The sequence below is a fragment of the Hibiscus syriacus genome, unplaced genomic scaffold (assembly GCF_006381635.1).
Source record: "Hibiscus syriacus cultivar Baekdansim isolate YM2019G1 unplaced genomic scaffold, ASM638163v2 tig00002840_pilon, whole genome shotgun sequence".
Lineage (NCBI taxonomy): Eukaryota > Viridiplantae > Streptophyta > Magnoliopsida > Malvales > Malvaceae > Hibiscus > Hibiscus syriacus.
This window is the reverse complement of record NW_024061947.1, coordinates 3,437,982-3,452,917: the sequence shown is the minus strand read 5'-3', so window position 1 is coordinate 3,452,917 and position 14,936 is coordinate 3,437,982. Positions and strand designations below refer to the sequence as shown.

Sequence of the window (14,936 nt, the reverse complement as noted above, 5' to 3'; positions counted from 1 at the left end):
GGGAAGACTCAACCCAAAAGGTATACTTAAATGACTCTCCCCTTTTTTATTCTTATACTTTGTCCGGACGAAAAACGAAAAAAAAAGCCTCTTAAAATGAGATTAAAGAAAAACCTTGAAATGTTTTTCTAATGGGGGAAGAGATCCCTTTACATCTTTTGTGTGGGGGGTTTTTATAACCCGTATTACAAATAAAAACAAAATTGCATTCTTTTTGTTGCTTTGCATGTGAACTTACTAATGAGACGAGTGTTCGATGCCCTGTCATCCTGCCACCAACCGAGAAAAATCATGGGGAGGGGACCACATCATTCATGGCTATTATGGTAAGGGGATACTCACGTAGGAAGCTGAGAGGGCATGCGACGACACTGAAGGCTTGTTCCATTAGGGTTTCCCAATGTTGCAAATGTTTAAGTCCATTTGAGCCACTTAGAGTATGGGTGATATGTTATAAATGGGTTATCGATTTGGATTGTGTAATGGGTTTGGATTTATGGGTTGTGATTAATATGCTATGGGTTAATGTTGTATGAAATGGGTATTGTAATCGTCGGTTAAAAATGGACTTTGGACAATCGAATAATTTATTTTGAATTTGATTTAATGCTTTGGTATTTGGGAAAAGGTTTTAATTTGAGCTTTAAATTCCAACATGATCACCCAACCTAAGTAACCCAATTAAGCAAAGTCATGCCACTAATGTTATCAATGCCACTTGGATCAATGTACAAACATACAATTGATCTTCAATCACCTTTGACTCGATTTGAGTTGTCTGGGTAAAATTAGGATATTACAAGGACTATTAGTCACCGAGGCAACAAAGCAAAGAAGTAAAAAAAAAAAAAGGAAACAAAATGACAAAATAAAAACTTTTACGTGTTTCATTTCTTTGAAGGAATAGAAATAATGTAGCGATTACGAACGAGGTGAATAGACCTCTATTTATAGTTAAGTTCCTCTAGATCCAATGGTCAAGAACTCAAGATTAAATTACATCGACGTTTAAGGTTGAACCTCATCTAACAAACTTCTTATCTTATTTTGTCTAAAGAATTCAAATTCAAATAAAATACTATCCCAACATGATCCTTTAATTTAAGTAATTATCTTAAATTAAATGGGATATATTTCATCCTCCAATGATCAGGCGAAGTCTAGTGACCTAAGCAAGCACGATATTGCACACAAAACCTTCTGCAGACTTTTGCACACATGCCGCTGACTATAGACAGTAACATTCTCCCCCATCGAATCTAGCAAGGCTCTAGTCGCTCCATTATAACAATATTAGAGTTAATCACGTTGGATACTCCTCGTCTTCTCGTGTGGAAATGACATCTTGTTGTTGTGCAATCTCGACTACTTTTCCACGAACTAACTTGACCACCATAACGACTAGATCGAATGCAAACACTCACCATGCTTGACTATAATTGTAAGTTAGCTCGATCACAAGTGTCCTCGATTCACTTTGATACCATTTGTCACAATGCTAGAATTTGGACAGTTGATTCATGCGACCTTAAATGCTTTCTCGGTTAAATGGGCGTATAAGTAGCCCTCACCACGTCCTTGTGAAACTTTAACTTACCAAGCGACAAACAAACACTCCTGATTCGATCAATATATGGAAGTGCAAACACTGTTAGGGCTATCTAAGCCACCAAGAGAAGCAACCAAGCACAAAAAAAAAAAAACAAAGATTTCAAATTACATGGATGTTTTATACTAAGTTTGAACCCATGCTCCTTACCACTATAGAATATATATATATATATATATATATATAATTTCAATTCATTTTTCTACTGAAATGTACTCTCTTTTTTCAATTTAATCACTTAATTTTGCATTTTACTCAATTTAATCTTTTGACTATAATTGTTTACAAATTCTTTTTTCACATAAATTCTTTCTTCACATTTTCTTTGACTCCTTTATACTCCCATCAATATTTTATCCTCAAAATACCCTTCTTTGAAATATAATATTATAATATATATTTTATAATTTTAGATTGTATATGATATATTAAATAACATTATACTATGATACCATAATATTGTAAATAATTACCATTAAATTTGTATAGAAACTCGAACATCTCGACTCTACCAGACTCGAAATTCTTATACTTAACTCGAAAAAATTTTAAGTTAGGTTCAAATCATAAAATACGACTCGTCAACTTGAATAATCAAAATTTTTCTAATCAACTTGACTCGACTCGATCGAATTCTCACCCCTAATTTATATTTTAAGTAGGGATAGGCACAAGTCTGGTTTGGGTCGGGTTTCAGTCAACCTGACCCGACCCAAAAATTTTACACCCTCCACCCGACTCGAATATGACCTGACTTTTTGAGATAAAATCCGAACCTGAACCGACACAAAATAATACATTTATTAAAAAATATTATTGTTATTCAATAAAAAAATAGGGATTTAATTGAAAAAAATAACATATAGAGGGACATTATTATAATTATCCCTAAATATATAAAGTAAAATTATATTTTTTTAGGGTCGGGTCGATTATTTTTTTCCCTAAATTCGAACTCGACTTGACCCGAACACAACCTCTAAAATACCCGACCTGAATCTAATTTTCTTTTAAAAAAAAACCCACCCAATCGGGTTGGTCAGATTAGAACCCGTCGGGTTCGGGTGCCATTTCCCTCCTTAATTTTAAGTCATTCCTTAAATCTAAATCTCGTTTTCTAATCCAAATTGGGTCCAAAATATACTCGAAAGAGCTCAACTTGACCCAAATTAACATTTTAAGTTTTCTTTTTTAATTTTAGGTTAAATTCTAAATTTTATCACTTAATTTTATTTTAAATATTAACATTTAAAGATTTTAATCTAATCAATTAACTTTAATATTATTTTTGTTTTAATCACTTAAACATTAAATTAAAAACAACAAAATGCTGTGGCCAATTTTTCACTGATGTAGGATCGTAGACTGTTTGATGATGTAAAAGCCACGTGTATTTTATATTTTTCTCTACTCGAGCCATTGAAACTGGGGCTTAAACCGTCAGCATTTCATTTTACTGGCCACAGTTAGAAACCGGGGATTTCAACCAGATTTGATTCATTTGAAGGATGATCGCAAGCCTTTAAAACAAATATATTCGGCTTTTGTTTCGCACTAAAAATTTGTCATTTTGGTAAAATATATAAGCGATTATATGATAATACCTCGTTACTTTCTTAATATTTTTACTATTAAAAATTATAAAATGACCACTCTATTATAAAATATTATTTTGTTAAATCATCTAACTATTAAAAATAACAAAATGACTATTTAACTATTAAAAGTAATAAAATGAAGCCTTTAAAGAAACTGGCTCTGCTAATATTCTAGGAAAATGGACCAAACTCGTTTGAGCAGTGTTTGGAGGAGGAGAAAAAAGAAGAATAAGAAGAAGAAGGAGGAGGTTAACATAAGTTAAGTGTCATATTAGCAAAAACTAATGGGAGGTAACGACAGAGACCTTACTAAAAAAGAATTAAAAGTTTGATGACTGTATTGTAAGTTTCAAAAGTTAAGGGACCAAAGTGCAAGCACTCTAAATGTTCAGGGACTATTTATATACTTTACCCTATTAATAATAATAATAATAAGAATAAGAATAAGAATAATTATAATGCTAATGTTACATTCCATTCATCTTATTCCAAATGTAATTAAAGTTTGGGTAAACTACAAAGTTGATCACTTTTGTTTCATTTTTTAACTCTATGATCACTCGATCTAGAAACATCAATATGTGGTTACTTTTGTTGAATTTTAATTAAGACGTGGTTGTTGAAATGTTAGCTGCTGTGAGTTGGATGATGTGACACATTAGTTAAAAGGTTTAATTTTTATTTTAACCCTTAAACTTGAGATAAATTACTAATTATATGTTTTTTCGTAAACCCAAAATAATTCAGGGATAAAATATCAATTTACCCTTTCTTTCCATATGTTTACAACAAACCTGAAACCTCCATGCTTCACCCCCTTCCACAACAGCGACGAGGATGTTCACACCAGTTGGGTTTGGTTCGCAAGACTTCGGGGAGCACATGGATGGTGACAGTGAGACCTCACAGTGACTGGATCGGCCGAAATTTGTTGATAACAGTGCGATAGATTTGAGTTCTCCGACGAGTTTTCCACGTCGAACGAAAGTGGCTCACGGGACATTCTCAACGGGGTTTTGATCGCTGTGATCAGGCGCTCACGATGACATCGGCGGTGGCAGTCACTGGAACCCGAACAATGGTGGGGGATCAATGGAATTGTGAAGGGATTAAAATGAAATTTGGGGGTTTGATTTAAGGGATTTTCCATTTCTGATTTGGGAATAAAACATATGGGAAAAGGGGGTTAATTGTTTTTTTATCCTCATATTATTTTGGATTTACAAAAAGACCCATAACTAGTAATTTATCTCAAGTTTAAGGGCTCAAATAAAAATTAAATCTTTTTACTAAAGTGTCACATCATCCAACTCACGTCAGCTAACATTTGAGTAAAAAATTCTTAATTAAAACTAAACAAAAGTGACCACGCATTGATGTTTCTGGATCGAGTGACTATAGGTTTACAAAAATGAAACAAAAGTGACCAACTCTGTAGTTTACCCTTAAAGTTTTAAAACTTCCTACCCACCCACCCGATTCCTTCCCCCCAACTAGTTCAGTAGATCCACCCAAAAACAAATAATTTGAAAAGCTATGTCGAAATCGGTGCTTTACTTTTTTCCCTCCTGGTGACGTTGCTGCTGGTGGAATCAAGCGACGACACGAACCGCGCCTACTTCCCTTGCTCGGACACGAGAGTCCAAGTATCGGATGGGTTCACTTTTGGGATCGCTTTCGCACCAAGGACATCGTTCTTCTTCAACAGCACGCTTTCGCGCCTACTTTTGCGATCGCCGGCTCTCGCTTTCGAGCTCCGGATCTCGCCTGGCTCTCTTTAGACCTAAAGTTGATGAGATCTCTCTCCTCACTATCAACACATCATCTTTTCGTCCGGTCAGCTCTCTCTATTATTCTAAGATAATTTCTTTATTTTTTTATTATAAAATTTCGGGGATGATGGAATCCGAGTATTCATGGTTAGAATTAATGTAATTTGTGAGTTTACTTCGATATTTAAGGTCCCGTTTTTGTGCTTGCTTATTGCGCAAAAGCAAATGCGATTAGAGAAAAATCATAGTTGACTAAAACTGAGAAAACGATTGAAGTAAAACGGGTTTAAATCACACTTATTGAAAATAAATTATGCTTGTTGCAAGTAGTAAAAGGGACAACAAAATAGTGCCTAGTCAAATTTATTCTTAACAAGTCAAATCCAATAATTCGGAGCATTACCTTTATTGGGAAGCTATGTTGCACGGGTACGGCAACCCAATGCGGTTTCAAGTACCCAATAGGTCCTCGAGATGGATACGGGACGAGTCCAAATTGGGTAGTACCAGGGTACTTCTGGATTGAGATGTCTTCCTACGAATGAAGTAAATGTCTCAATTGGATCTCGAAAATTCAAGATATGCCCGTTTTAACAAAGATAATGCAAGCAGAAAAGTGAATATGGGTCTAATATGTGATTTTATAGTAAATTTTGGAAATTGTTGTTTCACGTATCCGTCCCCGTATACTTGTCGATGCAACATAGTTGGGAAGTCACAGATTTGTAATTCTATCACTTGAATATGATATAATGTCTGAAAGCTTTGAAATTTTCAGGACTCAGTTGGTGGTTATATGGTTGCATTTGCTGGTCGAAAATATGCAGCAAGGTCCTGCCTGCTTTTGTTGCAAACGGAACTTACACTGTAACAAGCTTCACTCTTGTAAGGAGCAAAGCAGAAACATTTTTCTTTTCTATGTTACAGGGTTTTCAAATTGGTTAATGTCTTCAGAAACTGATGGTGGTTTCGTTTATGCAGGTGCTTGAGTTTAAGAAAGGCAGGCTGCAAAACTTGTTTTGGCAAAGGGATGGTTGTGCACAATGTTCGGGGAAATCAAATTTTGTGTGCCTAAACAAACAAGATTGTGCAATTAATACAAACAACTGCAGAAGCCGTGTAGGTTCTGTCGATTGCAGCATTGGTATACAGCTAGCATTTTCCGGAACAGATAAGCACTCTGCCCTGAACTCATGGTATGAAGTAGAGAACCTTCGGCAGTACTCACTGTTCGGCCTTTATTCTAATCTCAGAGATTCTCTCACTAGCCAATATAACAAGAACTTTTGACGGTGCTTTTGATAGTTAGGCATTTTCTCTTAGTTATTCGTAAGCTGTAATTATTTTTCCTCGTGCTTTTCAATTGATGTTATGTCTACATCTATCATTGCCTCTATTCCTTTTGGGTGAAACTGCTGCTCTTACAGTTTGAAGAGAGTTATGTGGGTATATTATGTACAATTGTGTTTTCTTTTTGTTTGTAATTACAAATCTAATTCATATGGATGCTTTGTTCTTCATGCTATCTAGCTTTTAGCTTTTGATATTGTTAATGTTAGCTAACTTCTTGAAAGATTTTCTCATTTGGTTGGATTTTGATGTTCTGTTTGTTATTAACTGATCTTGCAATTAGCCTATGTGAAGTCGCTCTTTTCACAAAGCTAGCATTACCTTTTTGTTTTATCTGTATCTGTTTTCTCTCTTGTTCAATGCGACATTTTCCATAGGTTTCATCCTTTTATATGAGCAGCTGTAGGCGTTGGTCTCTCTTCTTGTCAGCTTATTTTTCATCATTCATTTTTTTCATTCCTTTTCTCCCAACCATTGGAATATCGATATCCGAAGTGTACTTTTCGTTCATAGTCATAAAGTGCTGCGAGTATTTCTTAAATATTGCAGATCATGTGGGTAACATTATTTGTCAATTTCATTTTTCTTCTAAATGATTTGGTGAAAATCCCAAAATCATTACAGTGTGTTTTTTCTTTCTATCTAATTCTCGCTGAAGTTAAATTATCAAGTTTCACCCCCGGGTCTCCTTCATATCTGCAATTCAATGTAAGTGGTAATAAATACTAATAGCACCAGCAGTATTGTACGTTCTGGGAGAATACAAGCAGTAGTATTTTACATCCCAGGACAATTCAAAGACCTCTAGTTTACATTGTACGAGAATACAAGCACAACTGGTATTTTACATTCTAGGAATGCAAAAGTTAGTATTTTACAGGGCCGGAGAACAGAAGCAATGGTGGTATTTTACATCCTAGGAGAAGAGAACAAAAGGGAACTTTGCATAATTACTCATTCATCTCACCTGGTTAAAGCTTTGTCTCTCTCATTCTCTTTAGTTTTGTTTTGCAACTGTGTTTTAAAGCTCTATAAAAATCTCAAGAAATCTATGGTTGTGGGTTCTCTCTCTTGCATTGAAGTTGGTTCCAGAGTCAATCCCAAGTTCAAGTCTAGACTGGGTGTTTCAATATTGTAGCTCCGTATATCTTGAGTATTGCTGTGGAAAGTTGGTGTTCGCTTCTTGTCAATGCTGGATCTAGTTGCAGCAGTCGAACCCCTTGTTGTAGTTGGTTCCAGGGTCAATTCTAAACTCAAACTCAGTCTAGGCCTTTTTGTCATGTATCCTGATGTATCTTGGGAAGTGCTATGGGTGGTTGTTATTTTCTCCTCCTCGATCCTAGACGTTGTAGTTGCAGTGGTTTGACCTAGTTCATGGTTTACGACATCTGCGGAATGATCCTCAAAAGGATGGAAGATAGCTGGTGATTCACTGGAACTGTTGTGGCTGGTTGAACCCTTGTTTCCATCAAGGTTTTGGTCCATAAAAGGAGACCAACGAGCTTCATAAGGACTGGTACATTTCTTCACTTTAATTCTATGCTGCATCGAACCTGTTTCATCTTGCTCTTTGTAGATGATCACTCTGTCACCCACACAGCTCCTTGCTTCGAGCAAATAGAATCCATTCTTTGATGAGAACAGGCTTAGGATGTTTTGGCCGATCCAAGTCGTCTCTGATATTACGAATAGAGCAGCAAAGGCTCCAACGACATCAGCTCTCATCTTTGACATCAAAATCCACCCGAGGATTGCCTTCTAAACTTGGCCTTGGCCTCGGGAAACCTTCCATTTTGTAGTACTTCATTGGAACTGCACATCTCCTGCAGATATCCGTCTCGCTGAGCATCTTCGAGAATATTATCATTTCTAAAGAGCTATCATAGAATTCACTGCAAGGCTGCTTCTTGAATTAGAAAGACGCAGTAACTACAATATTTATAGAATTTGGATGGCCATAATAAACAGGTACTGTTGTAGTAGCGCGAGTGAAGCTGGGCATTTCTTTACGACCAAACCATAGCGATAACATATGAAGAGTAATTTTTATCACAAACACTCGACAGAGATTGGTTTTCAGTCGATTCTCCCCCGTGGACTGGCGCGCGCACCCATCACTGGCGTTATTTTCTGATTTATACCCACTTCACACTATTATAAACCTACCTATTGAACGACTTTAGTAGTTAAATAGAGTGTCAATTATTTTATAGGTTTTGGATCTAAACAATTATATCTACAGTGTATGTGCGTTGTCTATCGTTAAAAAAGATTCTGAACAAATATTTACTATATAATCATTTTATACTATTAGAAAAAATAAACTTACTATACTCTGAAAACAGTGTCAATATTTCCCTGGGTAACGTGCATTGGCGCGCGTGTCGTGTTGTAAGAATTTCAGATCGCTTGTTTCTTTTATATTTCTACTTTTTTAGTTTAGGTCACACAAAAGAGAAGTGGGGTTTTTCTTTTGGGTCGTGCGGCTTTTCAGTGAATAGCGTCTGGATCAGTAGAGTAATGGTGCCGCATCAACCTTCAGTTAATGGCGCGGTTTGCACTGCCTTTCTAACGCTCGTTGCAGCATTATAGTTGGTCAACTCAACACCAATAAGTGCAGATTTTGGAGATAATATGATTTTAATAGAATATATATATATATATATATATATATATGGACATTATATAATCATTTAATACAATTTTGTGTTCTTTTTTTTATCTCTCTTAATAGTTTAATTACATTGTGGTCTTTTCATTATTATTGACTTGATTGATTTCGCTAGACGATTTAATTTAAAAACCAATTAAACTTATATGTTTACAGAAGTTGGCTACTCTTCTGCACATGGATCCTATTGAATCCAGTTAGAGATTAGATGTTTACGCATTAAAAAAGAAGCTTCGGATAAAATCTACAAAATGTCTCTTTTGTTTCGTTTTCCCTTTATTTTGATCCCTCAACTTTAAAAAATTATATGTATTAATTTTAATTTTTAACAATTTATACAACTTTAAGAATTATATACATATATTGTATAATTCTAATATATATATATATATATATATATATAAAGACTTGTAAATTTTATTTTAAATGCTCAAGTGTCATTTTGTCCTTATTGTGAACTCAAATTAGTAGTTTGTTCATACTTTTGAATTGCATTAATTTTGTCGTTTATCCGACATTTAATTTTATAGTTCTTTTATGACGGTCAACTATGTTGACACGACGATGATGTAAAAAACGATAAGGTTTTTTTGTGATTAATGGATTGGTGGACACTCTTTTCCCTATATAGGACCCCAACCTTGTGTTGGTAGAAAGGATTTTTAATGAGATCAGTTTTTTAAATAAATTATTTTCTAGTCAAGTTCAATGATATACTTAATTTCATTAATAGTTAGAGGATTTATTTAATCTTTAAATAAAAATTCAGAATATAGGAAATTATTAAAAATTTAAAATTTTAATTAAAAGTATTTCCCATTACTAGGACGGAGGCAACCCAACTTTATCGGCTAGTATTAGAATGAATATATAGAGGAGCAGAGGCATCTTGACACCATCAGCCAATTAGATGAGACAACTCAGTTTGTGACAATGCACTACAACTATTGAAGAGACATCTTCACACTTTAAGAAAATTCCACAAGTGTGACAGAGACATCTTTGCTTTGATAGAGGCGAATAGTTGAAATATCTTTGGGTAGGGAAAAAGACATTTCGACACTTGTTAAGTGTAATACCCTAAACCGGTTAGACCCGATGATCCGTGGATTACAATGTTACATGGGACTACCGAAATAGTGACCCAAAAAATTTCTTTTAAAACTACTTGTAAATCTATGAAATTTAGACATCCATAATGTAATATAAAAACATAGTAATAAACTGGGTTTACAAATAATGGGGAGCTCCCAAAATACATCCACAAAAATAATACAAAATATTGAGTTCCAAAAAAGAGTTACGACTGAAAACATAATAGGGTCCATAACAGTACATGCCCTCTAAAGATGACTCAAGACGTATTCTAAAAGATCTCTGGAAATATGAATTTGCTGCACTAGAATATCTGTTGATGATAGCTCCCCATGATCTGCTTCCTAAGAACCTGCGCACAGAAACACATTCCGAACACTGATCTTACGAGCTCAGTGCCTCACGAAAAACTATACTATACTATATGCATTCACTAAATGAAATGACAAGTGGAACAAGTCTGAGTATACAACTACTAGGCTGTTAATATGTGGTTAGCATCATGGTGAAACTAAGGGATTCTGCATCTCGGAGCTCACACACCCCTCTAGCACTGCCGAAGCACCATCGGGTACTCTTGGGTGAGAATCAAAATTCTGTATTAGAAACGTACACCCACCGACTTACTCCGTTGAGTCTTGGGGCATCTGGCACCAGTCGGCTACTGTAGTGATGTGGCACTGAATTGGATCAATTGATTGTCGTATTTTTGCTAAAAGGAACTCGGGGGTCCTTATTGTTTCCCGAGCGTCAAACAAGGCTAGTTTTATGTAAACCTAGCTATTTCTGTTTCTACTGTTATGATATTAATTATTGTTCTCGCTTGAAGTCTTAGTTGAGGATATACTGAAGTGTTGGGGTACCTTAAGTCAAATTCCCTTAAAAACTAGCATTTTTGTCCAAAATAGACTAAAAATAATGATACTAGCCCAAAAGTATCTTGAAAAGTTTCGATACTTTATGTAAGTATCGATACTTTAAAGTAGTCTGTAATGCTCACTTTCGATACTTTCTGGGAGTTTTGAAACTACGACCTAAAGTATCAATACTCTTGAAAGAGTATCGATACTCTTGCCTAGAAACTCATGATTTTTCGCAAGAAGAAGAACAAGTTTTGATACTATCCCTCTAGTATCGAAACTCAACCTGCAGAGAGCATAAAATATGTGCAAAAACTCCAATTCTACTATCCCAAAGACCCTAGTGAGGTCCCCATACATTATTAATGTTTTATGAAGATACAGAGGAGCATAAACATGGCTTTAAACATGTTTATAACTCTAAAACATGAAATTTACCATGAGAATGCTTCAAGCTTTTGTAACCTACTACATTTCATCTAAATGACTTACATATGGTATAGTTGAGTCAAGAGTGAGTTACCTTAGATGCTAAACTGCTGAAAACACTCAATGCTAAACCAATAGTAATTTTTTTCCTTTCTTTTTGTTATGGAGTTCTCTTTAACTTCCGTCACTATAAGATAATCAAATGCATTGATTATTAAATGATTTTAGGGGTTAAAGAGGGTTTAAAAACACTTCTTAAGACTAGAAATATTTAAAAAATAGGTTGGAACCATCTAATTTCTTAAACCCTTCTAAAACCCGTTCTTGAAAATTATGGTGAAATAAGTGGTTTGAGATCTTGAACCAAAGCTTGAGATGCAAGAGTTATGATTCTTACATTTAGAAAACTGATTAGGGATTGAAAAATGAAAATTTTCACACCATTACCTTGCAAGGGAAGAGAAAAACGGAAAGAAGAAGATATGATGAAGACAAGGAATGAAGAAAAGGATGAAGTTTTCTCAAACATTGATATCACCCAGTTTTAATGATATTCAGCTTTATTTTGAACAAGGGTAAAAATACTTCCTTGGTACATCCAATTCTGACTACAGATTAAAAGCACCCTTTTTATTCACTTTGGACCAAATCCAAGCCCAATGTCACTTGTTTTTGGCTTTAAGCTTCCAACAAACTAGATATTTAATCCAAGGCATATATCGGGTTAGCCCAAAACTCCTAACTTGGGATCTGGGGCATTATAACTCTCCCCTTCTAAAATGAAATTTCATCCTCGAAATTTATCTGAGTAGAAGAGGTGGGGGTACAGATGTTGCATGTCCTCCTCTATTTCCCATATTGCTTCCTCGACGCCATGGTTTCTCCATAGCAGTTTCACCAAAGGAATCCTCTTGTTCCTTAACTTCTTCACTTCGCTCACCAAGATTATGATTGGTTCCTTTAAATAGATCATATCTGAGCTGACCTCAATTTGTTCTAAGGTACGACGTGTGAAGGATCGGAGCGGTAGAGCTTAGATACATGAAACACATTGTGAATCCATTCCAACTTTAGTGGTAAAGCTAATCTTTAAGACACTGGTCCAATTCTCCCAAGAACCTTGTAAGGTCCTATGAAACGAGGAGTCAACTTGCCCTTATGCTTGAAGCGGAGCACATTCTTCCAAGGGGAAACCTTGAGGAATACCTTGTCCCCAACTACAAGCTCGAGGTCCTTACGCTTCAAATTTGTGTAAGAAATCTGTCTGTCTGAAGCTTTTTTGAGTCGATTGAGAATAAATAGAACCTTTTCCTCGGTCTATTTGATTAAGTCTGGACCTACAATCTTACCCTCACTAAGCTCAGTCTAACAAAGCATAGTCCTAAACTTATGCACATATAAGACCTCGTACGAAGCCATCTGAATGCTTGACTAGAAATTGTTGTTGTAGGCAAACTCTGCTAATGGCAAGTGGTCCTCCCAACTACCCTCTAGATCAATGATAGTATACCTGAGCATGTCCTTAAGAATCTGGATAACTCATTCTGATTGACCATCTGTCTGAGGATGGAAAGATATGCTGAAGTGTAGTCAGGTGCCTAGGGACTCATGAAGAGCTTCCCAGAAGCGAGAAGTGAAATGAGGATCACTTTCTGAAATGATGGAAATCGATACACTATGCAACCTCACTATCTCACGGATATACAATTAAGCTAACCTCTCTAAGGTATAATCCATCCTAACTGGGAGGAAGTGAGCTTATTGTTTAGGAGGTCTACTATGACCCAAATTACGTCATGTCTCTGTTTGGTCATTGGTAACTTGGTTACAATGTCCATGGTTACCTTGTCCTATTTCCACTGAGGAATCTAAATGGGTTGAAGAAAACTTGAGGGAACCTGGTGTTTCTCCTTAACCTATTGACACACTAGACATCTCACTACGAATGCATACACTTCTCTTTTCATGCCCAACTAATAGAACAATCTGTGAAGCTTCTGGTACATCTTATTACTGCCTGGGTGAATGGAGAGTGGACTACATTGTGCTTCGTAGAGAATATTACTGTGTAAATGAGCGTCTATGGGTACACATAACTGACCCCTAAAGTATAAAACTTCTCCATCGCGAAGCTTAAAACTTGGGGCCACGCCCTAACGAACCTACTCGATCCGAGATTTCAACCGATCATATGAACTCTGTAACCTCTTAACTTCCCCTACTAAATCTAGTCTAACTCGTAGCTTGGCTAATAATCAACCATCACTGGATAAACTCAAACATGCTAGGAGGGCTCACAACTCAGTCATTGACTTCATGCTTAAGGCGTTTGCTACCACATTTGCCTTTCCTGGATGATAATCTATTACGCTGTCATATTCCTTAAACAACTCAACCCATATACGTTGTCTGAGGTTCAACTCTTTATGAGTGAGAAGATACTTGAGGCTCTTATGATCGGTGAAGAAATGACACTTCTCGCCAAAAAGGTAGTGTTGCCAAATATTCAGGGAAAATACCTCTGCTACTAGCTCCAGATCATGGGTAAGGTAATTACGCTCGTGAGGCTTAAGATGAATGGACACGTAAGCTACAACTTTACCTTATTGCATTAAGACATATCCAAGTCCATTCAAAGAAACATCGCTGAAAATTGTGAAGTCCTTACCCGACTCTGGTTGGGTCAACATTGGCCTTGGGTCAAGATGATCTTTAACTGCTCGACGCTCTTCTATCGCTCTTCATCCCAAAAAAAGAACTCCCTTCTGAAGCAATTTAGTTAACGTGGCTACTATCATCGAGAATCCATGAACAAGCAAACGACATCACCCAACTAACTCGTGTAAATTGAGTATCTTTGACACATTCTTAGGGGGCTCCAACTTAACTATAGCCCAAATTTTCCAAGGGTCGACTCTGATGTCGTTGTATGAAACGACATGACCCAAAAATGTTACATCCAATAGCCAAAACTCGCACTACTCAAATTTGGCATACAACTATCTATCTCTGAGGGTAAGGAGAACAATACAGAGATGCTGATCATGCTCGTCCTCTGATCGGGAGTACAACACCACGAACTAGTCCAAGAATGGTGAAAGACGCGATTCATTAGGTCCATGAATGCCACTAACGAGTTGGTGAGTCCAAACGGCATAACTAAGAACTCATAATGATCATACCTCGTTTTGAAAGTTATCTTCGACATATCCTCATCCTTGACTTTCAACTGATAGTAGCCTGATCGCAGATCAATCTTTGAGAAGACAAATATCCCTCTGAGCTGGCCAAAGAGGTCTTCATCATGGGGAGTGGGCAACGGTTCTTGATGAATAAGACCGACGCTCCCTAAGGAGAGATGTTTATAGTCGATGCACAACCTCATTGATCCATCTTTCTTCTAAACGAATAAAACCGATGCTCCCAAAGATATATGTTCGGTAAAATAAAACCCTTCTCTAGTAGCTCCTAAATCTGAGCTTTTAACTCATTTAGTTCATTCGATGTCATACGATAGGGATCAATTAACACCGAGGTTGAACCTGACATTAT

General features: G+C 36.2%; 1 pseudogene; it reads left to right on the top strand.

The window, feature by feature from the left end:
- Window positions 1-4,249: 4,249 nt before the first annotated feature.
- Window positions 4,250-6,576, top strand: LOC120154483 (annotated as a pseudogene).
- The last annotated feature ends 8,360 nt before the right edge of the window (window positions 6,577-14,936 follow it).